This window comes from Salvia miltiorrhiza, chromosome 3 (genome assembly GCF_028751815.1).
Source record: "Salvia miltiorrhiza cultivar Shanhuang (shh) chromosome 3, IMPLAD_Smil_shh, whole genome shotgun sequence".
In the NCBI taxonomy this organism is placed as follows: domain Eukaryota; kingdom Viridiplantae; phylum Streptophyta; class Magnoliopsida; order Lamiales; family Lamiaceae; genus Salvia; species Salvia miltiorrhiza.
The window spans coordinates 36787116-36804419 of record NC_080389.1 but is presented as its reverse complement, the minus strand read 5'-3'; the positions used below and the strand labels follow the sequence as shown (position 1 = coordinate 36804419).

At 38.8% G+C, this 17304-nt stretch overlaps 1 long non-coding RNA gene across 1 annotated transcript; it reads left to right on the top strand.

Moving 5' to 3' along the window:
• Positions 1 to 11828: 11828 nt before the first annotated feature.
• Positions 11829 to 12784, top strand: LOC131016564 (uncharacterized). The gene is made up of 2 exons (XR_009099078.1): positions 11829 to 11937; positions 12490 to 12784. It is a non-coding gene; the product is annotated as an uncharacterized LOC131016564 (long non-coding RNA).
• The last annotated feature ends 4520 nt before the right edge of the window (positions 12785 to 17304 follow it).

The following is a 17304-nucleotide window of genomic DNA, read 5'->3' as shown; positions in this document are numbered from 1 at the left end:
AAGGTTCATAAGAATTCGCACTGCAACCTATAGATCATTGTTAAATTACACTTGAAAAATTAAGTGTGACAACTCAAACTTATATAAGCGTATGTGATATACGAATATATGTATTTAGGAATCTATTTCCGTTAAAGAGAACTTTTCTTGGTGGAATTAGATCCAATTTCATGCGTACGTAGAATACGTTTACTTGCTAGAATTACGAATTATAATATCATTACAATGATATTCTCAAGCATATTTTTTTAAAAACTACATGTCTACAAGTATTAAAAAAAAGTGACAACAAGATTAAATCTGAAACCGAACATGTAAAATAATCAACACCACCTATATAAGACCAAAAATAAAAATAAATTAAAATAAAATAACTATGTTTTCTGCAATTAAAGCCATTTCGAAACATTAATTATAACTTGCTAATACCACTTGTATTCATGTTGGTTCTATGGTACGTAGAAGTTGAATACTAATATACTATATTGTTGCATCTTATATATGTAACAACTATTTTATAAGAAGGTTGTGTTGCAAAGTCTCTCAAGTTCAAAACTCACCAATCATATCCTTTTTTTTTTATTATCAATTACACAATTATATAAAGAAATTTAAATACAATAAGACAATAACCTGAACCCATGACCTCAGATCTTGAGTATTGATCATATCTTTATATGCTTGAGCCTATCACACTTGATTTTTCAAATATAATTTATCCGTCTTGTATGACTTACAAGTTATTGCACGCAATAAACATGTGAATTTATCCTGTGCGCCCCAAAGGTGACAACTATATATAGGTTTCCAATAATAATAATAATAATAATGCGAAAAATATGTAGAAAATGATTGAAAAGAATCGATACATTAGACATAATATCCCATGAAACACGTGACAAGTGGAATCTTATTTAGTTTTCAACTTGAATACATGCTCATTATCTGTATTATTTCCATTCAAATTTCTTAACCGTAGCTTTTTTTCCAGTGTAATAAACACCATCGACCTTTGCTGTCCATTTACATACATGGTTTGGACATATAAGTCCTAAACCTTTATCAAACCCATGAAATCCCGCCTTCTTTTTTCCCCATTGCAAATCACAGTGGAACAAAGTGGTACCCCAAAAATTCCAACAAAACTGCCACTCATAATCCTCATGTTCTTTGAGAGAATGAAATCCAAGATCGTCATCTTTAGATGCACAATGCACTTGCAATTTAGATTTATCAGGAAGCTCGTTTATAATATGGATGTGGAATCTCGGTGTAAGGAAAGTGCATTTTCGACTTTGAGCAAGACCAACCATCAAGCTCAAAAACAGAATCACTTTATTCATGTTGTGGCTCATCTCCTCTTGGATTTCTTTCGACTCCTTTTATACAGGTACAATAGTTCATGGGAGCAGAAATAACTAAGAAAGAAAGCTTCAGAGACAATTACATTACAATTAAAACTATTCTTAAAAAGAAAAAACGAATTGAATGACTAATTGCACATTAAAACGCCAAACGGCAAGATAAGGAGCCCATGACGCTAACTATATAAATATATTTTAGATACCATCCATATATCATAAAATTGAATGCATACAATGATTAGTAAATTGAGTTACAACCAACTTGGTAGAAATTAAATTAAATAATTAAATAATTAAAATTACAATCCACGCAATAATTATTAAAATAAAGAAAAATACAGTCTACACTATATGGATCAGACTTAAATAGACAATCTTTTATAAGAAAAAAATTACCAATATTTTAACTTCATTGCTTAAATCAAGCGTCCTCAATCACAACCCAATCAATATAGTGATATCTTTCTTTCTTGGGGAAGCAAAACACGCATTACTGAACATTAAAGAAAGTTACCTAAAAAGAATTGTCAGATTTGAGGATTCGTCATAAACGACAAAATATGAGAATTGATTATTTGTCATATATAGCAGAATATGTCTGAATGACTATTATCAGAATTGGGCCAAGATTGTGGGTCGATGGTAAGTTTAGAGTAATTTCGAACTTAGTAATTAAGACGATTCACGCCAGACAAAAAAAAATTATTTTTGTTACAATTGAAACCATAAATCAAACACCACAGCAAGAACAATTGAAATAGACGCGGAGGATTTACGTGGTTCGACTTTTAATAGCCTACATCCACGGAGGGTGAATCGCACTCTTATTAATACCACCGGTGAAGATAACCGAAAATACAAGAACACTCTCAAGAAACACAACTGAGAGTTACAGCTCCAATCGATTTCCCTATCTCACAATGTGTATCACTCTAGATTGAAAAGATTTTCTCTCAGCTAAACTAAGCTTAGAAAACGGAATACGAATTACAGAGCATAAAACTAAAACTGTAGAAGATTACAACTCGAAGAGAAAACGACATCGTATTAACTGGACCGTTATAACTAAATGAGTTGATATTAACTCTTTAGTCCCCCAACTTCCAGTATTTGCTCATAAGACTTTCGAGTGTGCTTTTGCAGTCAATAGCTCCACAATTCTCCACCTTGACAAAAGAGCACACCATAAGAGATCATCGACTTCCCCTCAATAAGCCCCATTACAGGGCATCCACCACAGCTTGCTAATTCTGCTGTGACAGCAGATTCACCAACCTAAGACAATGCCTAAACTTTGAAGTTGGCAAAGTCTTGGTTAAAGCATCTGCTGCATTATCTTCCGTTCCTATCTTAAGAACATTAACCAAACCTTTATTCACAATGTCTTTAACAAAATTGTGCCAAACATCAATGTGTTTGGACCGTTCGTGAAAGACACAGTGCTTCATCAGTGCAAGGCACTTTGACTATCACAATACACGTCTACAGATTCTTGAATGATCCCACACTCTTTGATCATTCCTTTCAGCCAAAGACTTTCCTTTACTGCCTCTGTCAACGCCATATATTCAGCCTCATTAGTAGAAAGTGCAACAACACTTTGCAATGATGATTTCCGAGATATAGCTGATCCAAATAAGCAAAATATATAGCCCGATTGAGATCTTCGGTTATCCAGATTAGTTGCAAACTCTGAATCTACAAAACCTAATGTTGGGAACCTTGTGGAATATCCTAACCCTTGTTTTGATGATACCAAAATTCATAGGACTTAATTGTAATATACTAGAATTGCTTTGAACTCAAGTGTTAGAGTTCGGTTCTAGTTTAGCTTGCGGTGTCGAAGACTAAAGACTGAAGACTGATGAACGAAGGACTGAAGACTGAAGACTGCAGATACCAACTGAAGTATCAGTTGAAGAATCAGTTGAAGACTGATTACTTAATGCGCGCAATGGACTGATACTAAAGTCAAGTATCAGTTGAACATTCTTCCTAGGATTGATCTTCCAACGTTCAGAGGAAGCTACGTACTCACAAAGTACAGCCGCATTAAATGCAGAGATCTCAGGATATCCTTATCTCTGCAGAGGTCATTCCTATCTGGTGGTTACTTTTCAGAGACGTCACATCTCCTGTCCATCAAGAGAGTCGTTTCCACCCAGACAAGGAACTTCGAAGATTGAAGCCTCAGCCCAAATTTGAATTGCTCTCCAACGGAAGAAATCTTGATGACGTTCTACGCCAACGGATCTATTCAAGAGTTCTCCTACAAATAGTGCTCGAGAATCACTTCAACCTTCATCGATTCAACGATATAAGCTGAAGCTCTGCCGAAATTGCTACTCAGCCTAAAGCTTAATCTCCCCAAAGCTTGAATCGAAGAAGAGAATTCCAAAGCTAAAATCAGTCACTGCTGATTACACATATTCTCTTAGACCTTAGGCAAACCTCTGTTTACCCAGAAACCAAAGGTCAAACTTGCTTCAAAGAACTTGTTCTTTGTAGTGAAGTTGGCACTCGTTCAAACCTCCCCCCAAAAGAGTGTTTGAGTGATTCGGAGTTCAGAAAGGTACTCTGACTCTGAGTGAGAAGTCTTAGCACGGGTTCTGCTGAGCAGAGAAATCTGACGCGAGTGAAGCGTGGGTCCTGAAGAAGGGTTTTCTTCAGTGGTACGGTTGTGTGCACCCGGCAAGCACACGGTTTGGTTTGCAGTGCACCTGTTAAGCACTTGCGGAGTGGATTGTTGGTCTGATCAACCAACCGTGGATGTAGGAAAGGGTTTTTCCGAACCACGTAAAAGTCTCTGTGTTGTTTACAGCTTTCAGTTTTACATTCTTACTTGTGTTATTTCAATTGATAAACTGAACACTGATTAACTGCAAAGAGTAACCTAACAACCAACAACGTGCTTCACCGAGGCTATTGCAAAACTAAGTTTAATTTTCGCTGCGTATGATATCAGTCTGACTGATCTATCTTTTGATAGTCAGAAAGAGTGTTATCATCTCTGTCTTAGCAAACACGACTGAAGCCCTTACGTGCATCGGTTAAGTTCCAACAACTTAACTGAGAACTCTTTACTGAAGAGCTTTCAGTATCAGTCGTCAATCCTGTTTGGTCAAAACTGTTTTCAGTAAAACAGGAGTCTGTGTTTGCATGCAAAGTTTCGTTTTGATCTCTGACTGAGATCCCTCTGATTGAGGATTTGAAAAATAGCCCATAGGTGTATTCCCCCCCCCTATACACCTATTCGAGACCCTCTGGACCTAACACCTAACAATGAAATTCCTTTCCAATCCTTATTCTGCTCATACAAAATCCCAGAATTTGATGAACCCTTAAGATATCTCATTATCCACTTCATAGCTTCCCAATGGTATTGACCTGGATTGGCCATATACCTACTCAACACACTGATACTATGAGCTAAATCTGGCCTCGTACACACCATTGTGTACATAATGCTACCTACTGCATTTGCATATGGTACACCTTTCATCTCATCTTCTTCGACATCAGATTTTGGTTTCTGTTCCTCAGTAAGCTTGAAATGAGGCCCAAGTGGAACTGATACAATTTTAGCTTCTTGCATCTTGAACCTCTTTATGACCTTTTGAACATAGCTTTCTTGAGTAAGCCATAACTTTCCATTCTTCCTGTCTCTGGAGATATCCATCCCCAAGATTCTTCTCGCCTCACCCAATTGCTTCATCTCAAATCTGGACTCCAAATCCCTTTTGAGTAAGAACAATTCCGTCTTGCTTTTACTAGCGATCAACATGTCATCAACGTATAAAAGTAGAAATGACACAATTTGTTTTCCAGCATGCTTTACATATACACAATTATCATGCAATGATCTAGTGTATCCTATTTTAACCATATGTTGATCAAATTTTAGATACCAATGTCTGCTACTTTGCTTCAAACTGTAGAGGGATTTCTTTAGTGAACATACCTTATCCTCACTTCCTAGCATTGAGAATCCATCAGGCTGTTCCATGTAGATAGTTTCTTTCAAATCCCCATGAAGAAAAGCCGTCTTCACATCAAGTTGTTCCAACTCTAAATCAAACTGAGCAACATAAGCAAGTAATATCCTTATAGAACTGTGCTTGACAACAGGTGAAAATACTTCGTTATAATCAACACCTTCCTTTTTATTATAGCCTTTAGCAACCAACCTTACTTTAAATATCAATATCTCAACTACAATCAATTTAATCTTTCTTTTGAATACCCACTTACATCCTATAGTCTTTTGTGTTACTGGTCTATCAACAAGCATCCAAGTACCAACCTTGCTTTAAATCTCAATATCTTAACTACAATCAATTCAATCTCCTCTCTCATGGCCACTAGCCATCTCTCCTTATCTGTACTTGTCAAGACCTCAGCATAACTCTTTGGCTCTGAATATAGAGTTTCAGAAGCCACCATGAGAGCATAGGCTATTAGATCATCATTTCTGAATCTAATAGGTGGTTGAGTTGTTCTTCTTTGCCTATCCCTTGCCAACTGATCAAAACCATCATTTTGATGGTTTTGATCTAATTCTGTTGTATCTCCTTCTATTTCTTCATCATCCAAAATTTGTTGAAATGAAGAATCTGTGCTGCCTTCATTTAGCTCCACCTCAATTTGAGTTTATTCTTTCTCAGTCACCTTGTTTACTGAACTATTCTGAACTTCAGTTTTCAAATATGGCATTTTTGATTCATCAAAAATGACATCCCTGCTTATCAGAATTTTCTTTTCTTTTGGCTCTATGCACCATAGTCTATAACCCTTGGTACCCTCTAGATATCCCAACATGATACACCTTTTGGCTCTTGCATCTAGTTTGTCTTGCTTAATGTGTGCATAAGCCTGACATCCAAACACTTTTAGATATCCATAGGAAATTGATCTTCCTTGCCATCTCTCTTTTGGAACTTCATTTCCTATAGCAGATGAAGAACTTCAGTTTATCAAATAGGTAGCTGTACTCAGTGTTTCTCCCAAGAAACTCTTAGGAACACTATATGTAAACATGATACATCTCACTCTTTCAAGGATGGTTCTATTCTTCCTCTCTATCACTCCATTTTGCTGAGGATTTTTGGGTACTGTGGTGTGCCTTTTAATTCATCTTTCTGCACAAAGTGACTTAAAATCTCCTGACATAAATTCCAAGCCATTGGCAGTCCTTAAGTACTTTACTTTCAAACCCTTTTCATTTTGAACAGACTCACACCATTCTTTAAACCTTGAGTAGGCCTCATCTTTTGATTTCAAAATGTATACCCATAGTTTTCTGGAGTAGTCATCCATCAAGGATAGGAAATATCTTCCTCCTCCCAAAGTACTCACTCTGTTAGGCCCCCACAAATCTGCATGTATGTAGTCTAAAGGCCTTTGTGAAATGTGTCTTCCAGTTCGATATGCCATCTTCTTGCTTTTGCTCAGTATACAATGCTCACACTTGTCCAACTTGAAAACATCACCTCCATCCAGTGGTCCTTTCTTAACCAAAAGATTCATTCCTGATTCACTGAGATGTCCCATTCTAATGTGCCATAACATTCCTTTATCTTGACATACTACACTAGATTCACCCACAATTGTCATACCATCAAGATGATACAACCCATTTTTCCTTGTTCCCTTCAGCAGTACTGTGGAGTTTCTCATAACATATACTGATCATGCTTTTGATGCAAAATCATAACCCTTTCTCTCTAGCATTCCAAGAGAGATTAGGTTCCTTTTGATTTCTAGAATGAACCTCACTTTAGTGAGTGTTCTTGTTGATCCATCAAGTAACTTTAGTTTGATACTTCCAATTCCCTTGACCTGGCATGAATGGTCATTACCAAGTACCACAGAACCTATATCTCATTTCTTTAAGTCCAGAAACCACTCCTTATGAGGACTCATGTGGAATGAACAACCCGAGTCCATGATCCATGAGTCTCCTGCTAATCCACTCATGATATTCAAGACTTCATGGTCTTGCTTTTCTTCAGCTACATCTGCTGAGTTCTGGACCTGAGCACCTTGTTTCTGCTGTTTCTTTTTCCATGCAAAATAATTTTTCTTTAAATGTCCAGTTTTGTTGCAATGAAAACATTTCCTGACTTCATCACCATCACCATCTTTTTGCTTAGATTGATTTCCTTTATTTGATTGTTGACCCCCTTTCTGGAATTTTCCAGATTTCCTCTTTTGAATGTTCAAACTCTCTGTCTGTGATGACATCTTTCCAGCCGAACTCTTCTATAATTCTTTGGTTTTCAGAATGCCTATCACCTCTTCTAGGGTTATCTTATTTTCTCTCCCAACTAAGATAGCATCCTTGAGATGCTCATAGGACTTTAGCAAAGCATTCAACAACAATATTGCTTTGTCTTCATCTTGAATTTGACCATCAACGTTTTCTAATTCATCAAGGGATCTTTGGAAATCATCTAATTGCTCACTTAAATCTTTATCATCAGAGATCTTATACTGATACAGATACTGCTTTACATACAATCTATTTGCAATGGTTTTGGACATATAAAGAGCATTGAGTGTGTTCCAAACCTCGAACGCGGTAGTCTCCTTGCAAACTTCACGTAGAACTCTGTCACTGAGGCAGAGAATTATAGAACTATGCGCCCTTTGATCGAACTCCTCACGATTGATCTTGGAACTTCCATCAGTTTCATCCTTCGCTATCAGATCCATTTTCGCCTCCTTCAATGCGTCGCCTAATCCTTGTTGAATCAGCAATGCACGCATTTTAATCTTCCATAAATTAAAGTCGTTCTTGCCGTTAAATTTCTCAGCCTCAAATCTTGTTGCAGACATCGTGGATTCGCTTCCCACCGGACGACGCCAAATTGTTACATTTGAAACTAGAAATCAAACACCACAGCAAGAACAATTGAAATAGACGCGGAGGATTTACGTGGTTCGGCTTTTAATAGCCTACATCCACGAAGGGTGAATCGCACTCTTACTAATACCACCAGAGAAGATAACTGGAAATACAAGAACACTCTCAAGAAACACAACTGAGAGTTACAGCTCTAATCAATTTCCCTATCTCACAATGTGTATCACTCTAGATTGAAAAGATTTTCTCTCAGCTAAACTAAGCTCAGAAAATGGAATTCGAATTACACAGCATAAAACTAAAACTGTTGAAGATTACAACTCGAAGAGAAAATGACATCGTATTGACTGGACCATTATAACTAAATGAGCTGATATTAACTCTTTAGTCCCCCAACTTCCAGTATTTGCTCATAAGACCTTCGAGTGTGCTTTTGCAGTCAATAGCTCCACAATTTTAATTCCAATAAATCATTTGTAAAGCCTTTTGTAAATTTTAATTATTTAAATTATTATGCATTGCATATTGAGTCAATATATGAAAGTAGCCACTTTTTTTTAGCAAACTTAAAATTTACCCACTCAAATAAAACTTAAAAAATACCCACGTTTTGTATTAAATGACTAAATTGCCCCTAAGATTAAAATTAAAAAATTACCCACCCCTAATCTCACTACGTTCTCTCGGTCTTTCTCCCTTTCCTTCCTCCCCCACTCGCGCTCGCTCTCTGTAACACCCCGCATTTTTTTTTTCCTTATTATAAGTACCTTGTGTTTTAAGAGTACTGAGATATAAAAATAAGTTATTGATGAGATAAGATTTCTAATGGTTGAGCTATTATATTTTCGATGATGGAATTAGAGAATGAAATACTTTGAGGAAATAAAGATGTATAGAGATGATGGTTGAACGAGGATGAAGTTAATGATATCTTTTCTTTTGATAGTATGTTAGCCGAGTTCTGGCCTTGGAGATCTGTTTTGGCCTAAGAGTTTTGCTATGGCTTGCGAGCTCTGCTCGGGATGCGGGCTCTGGAATGCCATAGGTGAGGCCATTCCCTATGGAATGCCATAGGTGAGGCGATTCCCTATGGAATGCCATAGGTGAGGCCATTCCCTATGGAATGCCATAGGTGAGGCCATTCCCTATGGAATGCCATAGGTGAGGTCATTCCCTATGGAAATGCCAGAGGTGAGGCAATTCCCTCTGGAATGCCATAGGTGAGGTCATTCCCTATGGAATGCCATAGGTGAGGTCATTCCCTATGGAATGCCATAGGTGAGGTCATTGCCTATGGAAATGCCAGAGGTGAGGCAATTCCCTCTGGAATGCCATAGGTGAGGTCATTCCCTATGGAATGCCATAGGTGAGGTCATTCCCTATGGAATGCCATAGGTGAGGCCATTCCCTCTGGAATGCCATAGGTGAGGTCATTCCTCTGGAATGTCATAGGTGAGGCCATTCCCTCTGGAATGCCATAGGTGAGGTCATTCCCTATGGAATGCCATAGGTGAGGCCATTCCCTCTGGAATGCCATAGGTGAGGCCATTCCCTATGGAATGCCATAGGTGAGGTCATTCCCTATGGAATGCCATAGGTGAGGCCATTCCCTATGGAATGCCATAGGTGAGGCAATTCCTATGGAAATGCCAGAGGTGAGGCATTTCCTCTGGAATTGCCATAGGTGAAGCCATTCCTCTGCATTGGTAGAGAAATCACCATTTCTCTGCTCTGGTGCGGAACTAACTTTAGAGAGAGAGAAGTCAAAGCAAGTGGATAAGCATAGTTATCGGATAAGATATTTTATGCAAGTGGATAATTAAGCATGTGTTATTTATCCAATACTTGTTGGCTAAGTAAATGGGGTTATATATATAACACCTTTCTCTTTCATCCCCCATAACAGACGTCCCTTTCCTCTCTCTCCTCTCTCTTCTCTCTCGACTGTCATTACCAACGCCATTGATGAGCTGGTAAAAAGCTTCGTAAGTTACGTGTATCCCATAACCACCGATTAAATCTAGCTAAAAACACTCGTAAATCCATAGAACAAGAGCTCGGGTGAAGGTTCGAGCTAGGAGTCAAGGAAGAGGAGTTATACTTTTTGTTACAGATCATAAGAGTAAGCTTCTAAACACATGAATTTACTTATATCTAGGCTTTATGAGCATGTATATAGATGAGTGAAGCATGAAACCAACTCCTAATTCGAGCTGGTAATTTTCGAAGATCACTAGGGTTGGAAGTCTTATAAAATTTTGTCGTCTTCTAACTTTAAAATGGAGAGTATATGCATGCTATTAAGATGTTATTTGTTGGTCATTGAATGAAAAGCATGATTTGATTTTAAGTTTTGGTATATAAAAGTGTTAGGTTGTGTGATGATTGGAAGATAAGATTCATGAAGAGAGTAAGGATTTGAGTATGAAATGAGCCTATGAGATTGAAGTTATGATTGTTGATGGATTAAAATGATGATTAGAAATGTTTAATAATGATTATGATGAATTGGGTTGACAAGAAAATAGAGTATGCTTGGCTATACGTTTAGGATGGACTAGTTGATGAGTTAATTGGCTAGCTTTTAAGCTACTGACTTGATTGTTTTCGACGGGGTTTTTGATACCCAAAAATCTTGAAAATTTTATGGTAATTATATATAAGTGTTAGGAAAGTTCATGTAAAATTTGAGGTCATTTGAGCATCGTCTGATAACCTTTTAAATTATGAGTCTCCAACTGCAACTGTCTACCGAAAGGGTGGAGGAAACAGATACTAGAATCACTTTTCTAGTAATTTTTCGTGAGTTTATGGTTTCCAAATTTTTATATGAACAAGATGAACATGTTAGCTAGCTACCCATAAAAGTTTAAGTCTTTTTGACAAGATCTACTATTTTTCTAAAATCAAAACTTTCAGTTGCACAAAACTGTCGAATATGGTAGACTGTAGGAAAATGATCGTATCTCCTAAACCACATAGAGTTTTGCAACCTACTTTTTTTTAAATGAAACTAGACGTTAAGAGGTTTCAAATGATATGAGTCCCAAACCCAGGAGAGTTCCGAGGTAAAGCAGTTTATTACTTGAAGTTGGGACAGAGTATATAAAGTCAAGTATGGTCTTTCACTAATTACACCTACTTTGATCTAGTAAATTGCATGTGTTAATGGTGATAACTATACACCTTAGTAATTCATAAAAAGGCTAATGGAGTATATATATATATGTTTATATATGTATATAGATGTAATACTTTTCCGAGATAAATGTACTTAACCAAATTCGGTTCTCTTGAGAGATTTAACCACATGGTGAAGTCATTAAGCATTATGCGAATTATCAGATATTTGTTAAAGAATGTGTTATAACCTCACAACTTTAGTATGTGATTGATAGATGGGTTTGAGTATTTAGGAGTCGTTCCTTAATGAACTAATTAGACTTAAAATTTGGTGATGCATTGGAAATAAAAATGATGAATATTTAGAATTTATTATAAGAGAGTTTTGTTACGAAGAGTGATTAGTTATAAGGGAGCAAAGGAAGACTACTACTTAGATAAGAATAATAAACCTAGTGAGGTTTTGTCTAATTGACGTTTATTTTATTACATGATCGTCTATGCCAACGATGATATCTGAAGACGCGAGTCAAGGGCATAAGTAGGATTTCTCCGAAGTACTAGTACCAAAGCTAAGATTTCCAGGTGGGCATTACTTTCTAATACCTCTATTACAGGCTTTCTAAATGATGATTTTGATGATGTCTATAAGTTTTAAGATGATAAATTGATGTTTGAACTAATTAACTTGCCGAATTTTGATGACGACGAGCCTGTATGTTACCCTCTACTGATGAGATGAGACGATTTCGGGTCCTGCCAAAGGCGGGATTGTGTACACAGAGGTAACCGTGAGCTGTATACCGGGTTGGCCGGTCAGAAATGACCGTGAGCCGACTGTCAGGTCGGCCGGTTACGGTGCTTGAGAAGGAGGCCTACTTCTCAGTACCATGATGATGATGATGAGTTGTAGAAGTGGTACTACATGCTAAGTATTTATGACTGCAGTCTATCTTTCATTACTTTATGATGCTTGAATTTTTTTCAATTGCTTACACAGGTTCTTTTAAGGAAAAACCCCTGTGTGATGTTTAAATGGCAAGTTAAATGTATAGCTCTAAGAGCGAGATTGTTTATTTTCGGCTTATGTCCACTGAGTATTTATACTCAGCCCTGCATGTATTTCTAAATGTGCAGGATGAGCAAGGAGAGAGATTGGGGAATCGCTGGAGGGCTGTTGTTCATAGACGACCCTTTTGAGTACCGTATTTTACTTCTATACGGTTGTGCGAATAGTTGAAGACTATGTTCTTGAAACTTAATTAGGATTGTTACTCTCAGCTATATGTCTTCATACATATAGTCTGATCACGCTATGTTGTGCTACCCTGAACAATATGAATCATTGTAACTATTTAGCTATACTCCCTTTGTTTATGTTGACTAGAACCTTGATACATTTGAATGAATGAAGCTGATAATGTTTCTTTTAAGATTGATGATATTATTTTTTTTTTTACTTGAATTATTAGTAGCTTCCGCTTGACGAGTCTTTCAGATTCCTTTGTTCTACCCTATCTTTTTATTAGTCGTATCGATACCCAATCTACGCTATCACTGGCTAGATGTCGGGCTGCGACAGAGTGGTATCAGAGCAGGTCGTCTGCTCTGAGTTTCATTCTTGATTAAGTTCAAACTCTTTAATTGAGTTAAAATTTCTCGATTGAGTCAAATGATTGGTTTCAACTATCCTTGAGGTGAGTAAATCTTTTGAACTCATTTACTCATAAGACGAAGTCCTACCTTGAGAATGAGTCTAGCCTACCTTGAATCCTTAGGCTATAGTGAAAATAAGATTGAGAGTAAGTCTAAAACAACACCTCAGCGCCCCATCTCCTCCGGCTTATCGAGGTAAGAGTTATTATTGTACTGCCTTTATGTCGAATATGAATATTGATAGTGATGAACTAATGAGATATGTAATGTTTTGATGGATGGAACTGCTTGAGGTGGTGGAATATGATGTGAGCCAGTGGTTTTGGAATAAATGGAGAAATATTGAGGCTAGAATAGCCAATGCACCACCGTACCAAGCAAGATTGAGTATGTCATTGTTTGAGATATATCAAGTAAGTTCTTTATCCTTGATGTGATAGAAGTTAAAAATTTTATTTCAGGATGCAACGACATTTAGAAGAGATGATGTGTCGATGGTTCCGAGATATTAGGCCGCAGGAGGGTGACACATTGGGTGAGTTTGTAGCACACTACCATAGACGATGGCTGGAGACTACCGCATATGGGATTGATGACGCGACAGCTATCACCCTTTTGATTCCACTGTTACCACCTGGATGGCAGGATTGGGCGGCTTCACTGGTGCCGCAGTGTGTCGTTAGGGATGAGTATGGACGATTCGAGCGTGCAGATTTTAGGGGTTTTGTAGCGACGATTAGTCACCGTTACTTTGTGTTTGATGATCCCCCATCACCACCATATGATGCACCCCCTCCTTCGACAGATCCTTTCCCGATTATACCTGCACCCCCATCTGATGAGGTTCCATATATTCCGGAGCCATTTATGCCTGATGAGGCCATTGCATTTGAGCCTATTGTCCCGGATTCTGCTGTTCCGGAGTCGGGTATTCTGCAGACTGGATCGCCATATATGGATTTTGATCCATTTCATTACTTGACACTGATACCCTTTCCCAGTGCTGATCTGCCTCCTTGGGAGCCGGCCCCAGCGACATCACCATTTTCATTGCCTCCTTCAGAGATTATACCACCTATTCCATCTCCGATGCCTTGTACCGAGTATGTGCCTTTTGATCCTTACCCGAGGGTTACTCCTCTACCTGAGCCTGGCACACTTGAGTTTCAGCATTATATGCATCCTATTCTATACCCACCATCCAGAGATGCACAGGAGGGACCGTCTCATCCGTTTCCGATTGATAGTGATGATGAGGACCCAGACGAGGAGACGCCAGAGATGACAGTGGGGCATGGACAGACCCGACCACTACAACGTCGGACCACTGTTGATGGAGTCGATGTATGGGAGCCTATTCCGGAGCCACCTGTTTGTTACCCGATGGTAGACACAGATGTGGAGGATGAGACAGAGGATGATGATGATAGTGAGGAGACTGAGCCTAGTGAGGATGAGGAGATTGAGCCCAGAGAGGATATGACAGTAGATGATGCGGGAAGTAGAGTATCCGGTGATGCTTTCGGTGGGACTGGATGGGTTTGAGTGAGAGTAGCTACATATGATGATGGGATGGAGATGCTTATATGTAGATAGATGTATATAGATAGAGATGCATAGTATAGTGAGTATATCAGTATCTTCAGTATCTGACATATATAGATGCCTAGTACGTATGACGACTGTTTTGATGGAGCGTCATAGTATGTATTAGGGACTTTTTGCTGTATATATCCCATTTTGTAAAAGTCCTCGTAAGAGGCAATTTTCATATATATATGATGATGGCCCGAGGGTCTTTTATAAATAAGAGTTTTGTTTTATGTTTTCATATAATGATGTTAAATACAAAAAGAGATTTGCACTAAGAGATGTAATGTTATAGAAGTAATATGATGTTGAGTAAGAACCCTAAGATTGGTGTTTTATAAGAACTAGTTTAAGAGTTGATGTATGTTTTCTTTTTAAGAATGCCGCCAAGAAGAAGATATAGAAATCAAGAAGAGGAAGAGGAGGAACAAAGAGAACCTACGCCACCACCACCCCCTCCACAGCCAGAAAGGAGAATAGAAGAACTCTTTTTGAGGCAAAATCCACCAACATTTAATGGGTCTGGAGATCCTGCGGAAACTGAAGAATGGATAAGGAGTATGGAGCGAATCTTTAGATTTCTGCGATGTGATGATCTTGAGCGTCTTATGTGTATGTCGTATCAGCTTAAAGGGTCAGCGGATTTCTGGTGGGAAGCGAAGCAGAAAACCATGACCCCAGAACAAATGGCTGCTCTAACTTGGGAGCAATTTAAGATAGCGCTGTGTGAAAAATATGTGCCGCGAAGCTATCGAAAGAAGAAGGAAACGGAATTTGTAAATTTGAGGCAGGGAAACAAAACAGTCGCTGAGTACGATCGTCTGTTTTGTGATTTGGCTCGATATGCACCATATCGAGTAGATACGGACGAGAAGATGTCAGAGCTATTTTGCTCTGGACTAAAACAAGAGATACAAGTTGTCTTGGCAAGTCAGAGTGCGCTGTCATATGCTGAAGCTTTAAATCGAGCATTGGATATGGAACTGGCAATGCAGCCAGAAAAGACGAATCAAATCTCTGTGCCTCAATCGAATCCGAATCCTCAAAGGGGAAATCAACCTTTTTCAGGACAGGGACAGAAAGGAAAGAGGAAATGGGATGACCGAAGTCAAGAATTTAAAAAGCCATGGCAGTACCAGAATGCACCACCACATTTTCAAAACAGAGATAAGCAACCTTATGCTGGACCTCCGGCAACACCACAAGGACCTCGAGGGATACCACCTTGTCCGAAATGTAACAAGCTACATTTGGGAGAATGCAAGATCGGAACGAACAACTGCTATACGTGTGGAAGGGCAGGACATTATTCTAATCAATGTCCCAATCGTCAGCAAAGTGGAGGCGGAGGGCGACCAAAACAGTTCCAGCCACAGCTTAGGGCTATGGAAGGACATCTACCGTTACCACCGCCACAGCGCCAACAACAAGCTTACCGACCACATCAGGCGGGAAGACGACCTCTAGCCCCGCAGGCGAATCAGCGACATCACCAGAGAGTGTTTGCCATTGATCAGAAAGCAAAGGATGGGAATCAAGGAAATTTAGCAGGTATGGGTGAGTTAAAAGGAGTACCCATAGTAATATTGTTTGACACTGGAGCTTCGCATTCTTTTATCTCCATTCCGTGTGTGGATACGTTAGAACTGAACGTAGAACCTGCTCCACAACATCTAAGGGTAACCACTCCCATTGGCAGAACTTTTACGGTTTCACGTGTGTGTCCTAACTTAGAATTTAAGTTGGGATCAATACAGCTTAAGGCTAGAAACCTGAGGGTAATGCCTATGTGGCATTTGGACATCATATTGGGAATGGATTGGTTAGAGGAAAACCACGCGATGATTCAATGCAAGGATAGACGCATATCATTTCAACCTCCCGGCCAAGAGTCTACCTCTTTTATTGGCATTGAGAGGAAATGGAAAAAGACGCCAATCATCTCAGCGCTACAAGCCAAAAAGCTTTTGGAAAGGAATGATACAACTGCTTACGTTGTATACTTAAATCAAAACAAGGAATCCAAGGCAAACATCGACGACGTATCAGTCGTGCGGGAGTACCAAGACGTTTTTCCTGAAGCCTTGCCAGGATTACCACCTGATCGACAACTCGAGTTCACGATCGACCTTGAGCACGGAGCCGCGCCAATATCAAAAGCACCTTATAGAATGGCACCGGCAGAGTTACATGAGTTGAAGCTGCAATTGCAAGAATTGTTGGACATGGGTTTCATTCGACCCAGTGTTTCCCCATGGGGAGCACCAGTTCTTTTTGTCAAGAAAAAAGATGGCAGCTTGAGGTTATGCATCGATTATCGTGAGTTGAATAAGGTGACGCTGAAAAACAAGTATCCGTTGCCCCGGATAGATGACCTGTTCGACCAACTACAGGGAGCGAAAACTTTTTCAAAGATTGATTTAAGATCGGGATACCATCAATTGAAAATACGGTCAGAGGATATTCCGAAAACGGCATTTCGTACAAGATATGGACACTATGAGTTTATAGTGATGCCTTTTGGACTAACGAATGCCCCTGCCGTGTTCATGGACCTCATGAACCGTGTTTTCCATGAATACTTAGATAAGTTCGTGGTAGTCTTCATCGATGATATCTTGATTTACTCGAGAAGTAAACAGGAACATGAAGAACATCTAAGGATCGTGTTAGAAAAGTTGCGAACTGAGAAACTTTACGCCAAGT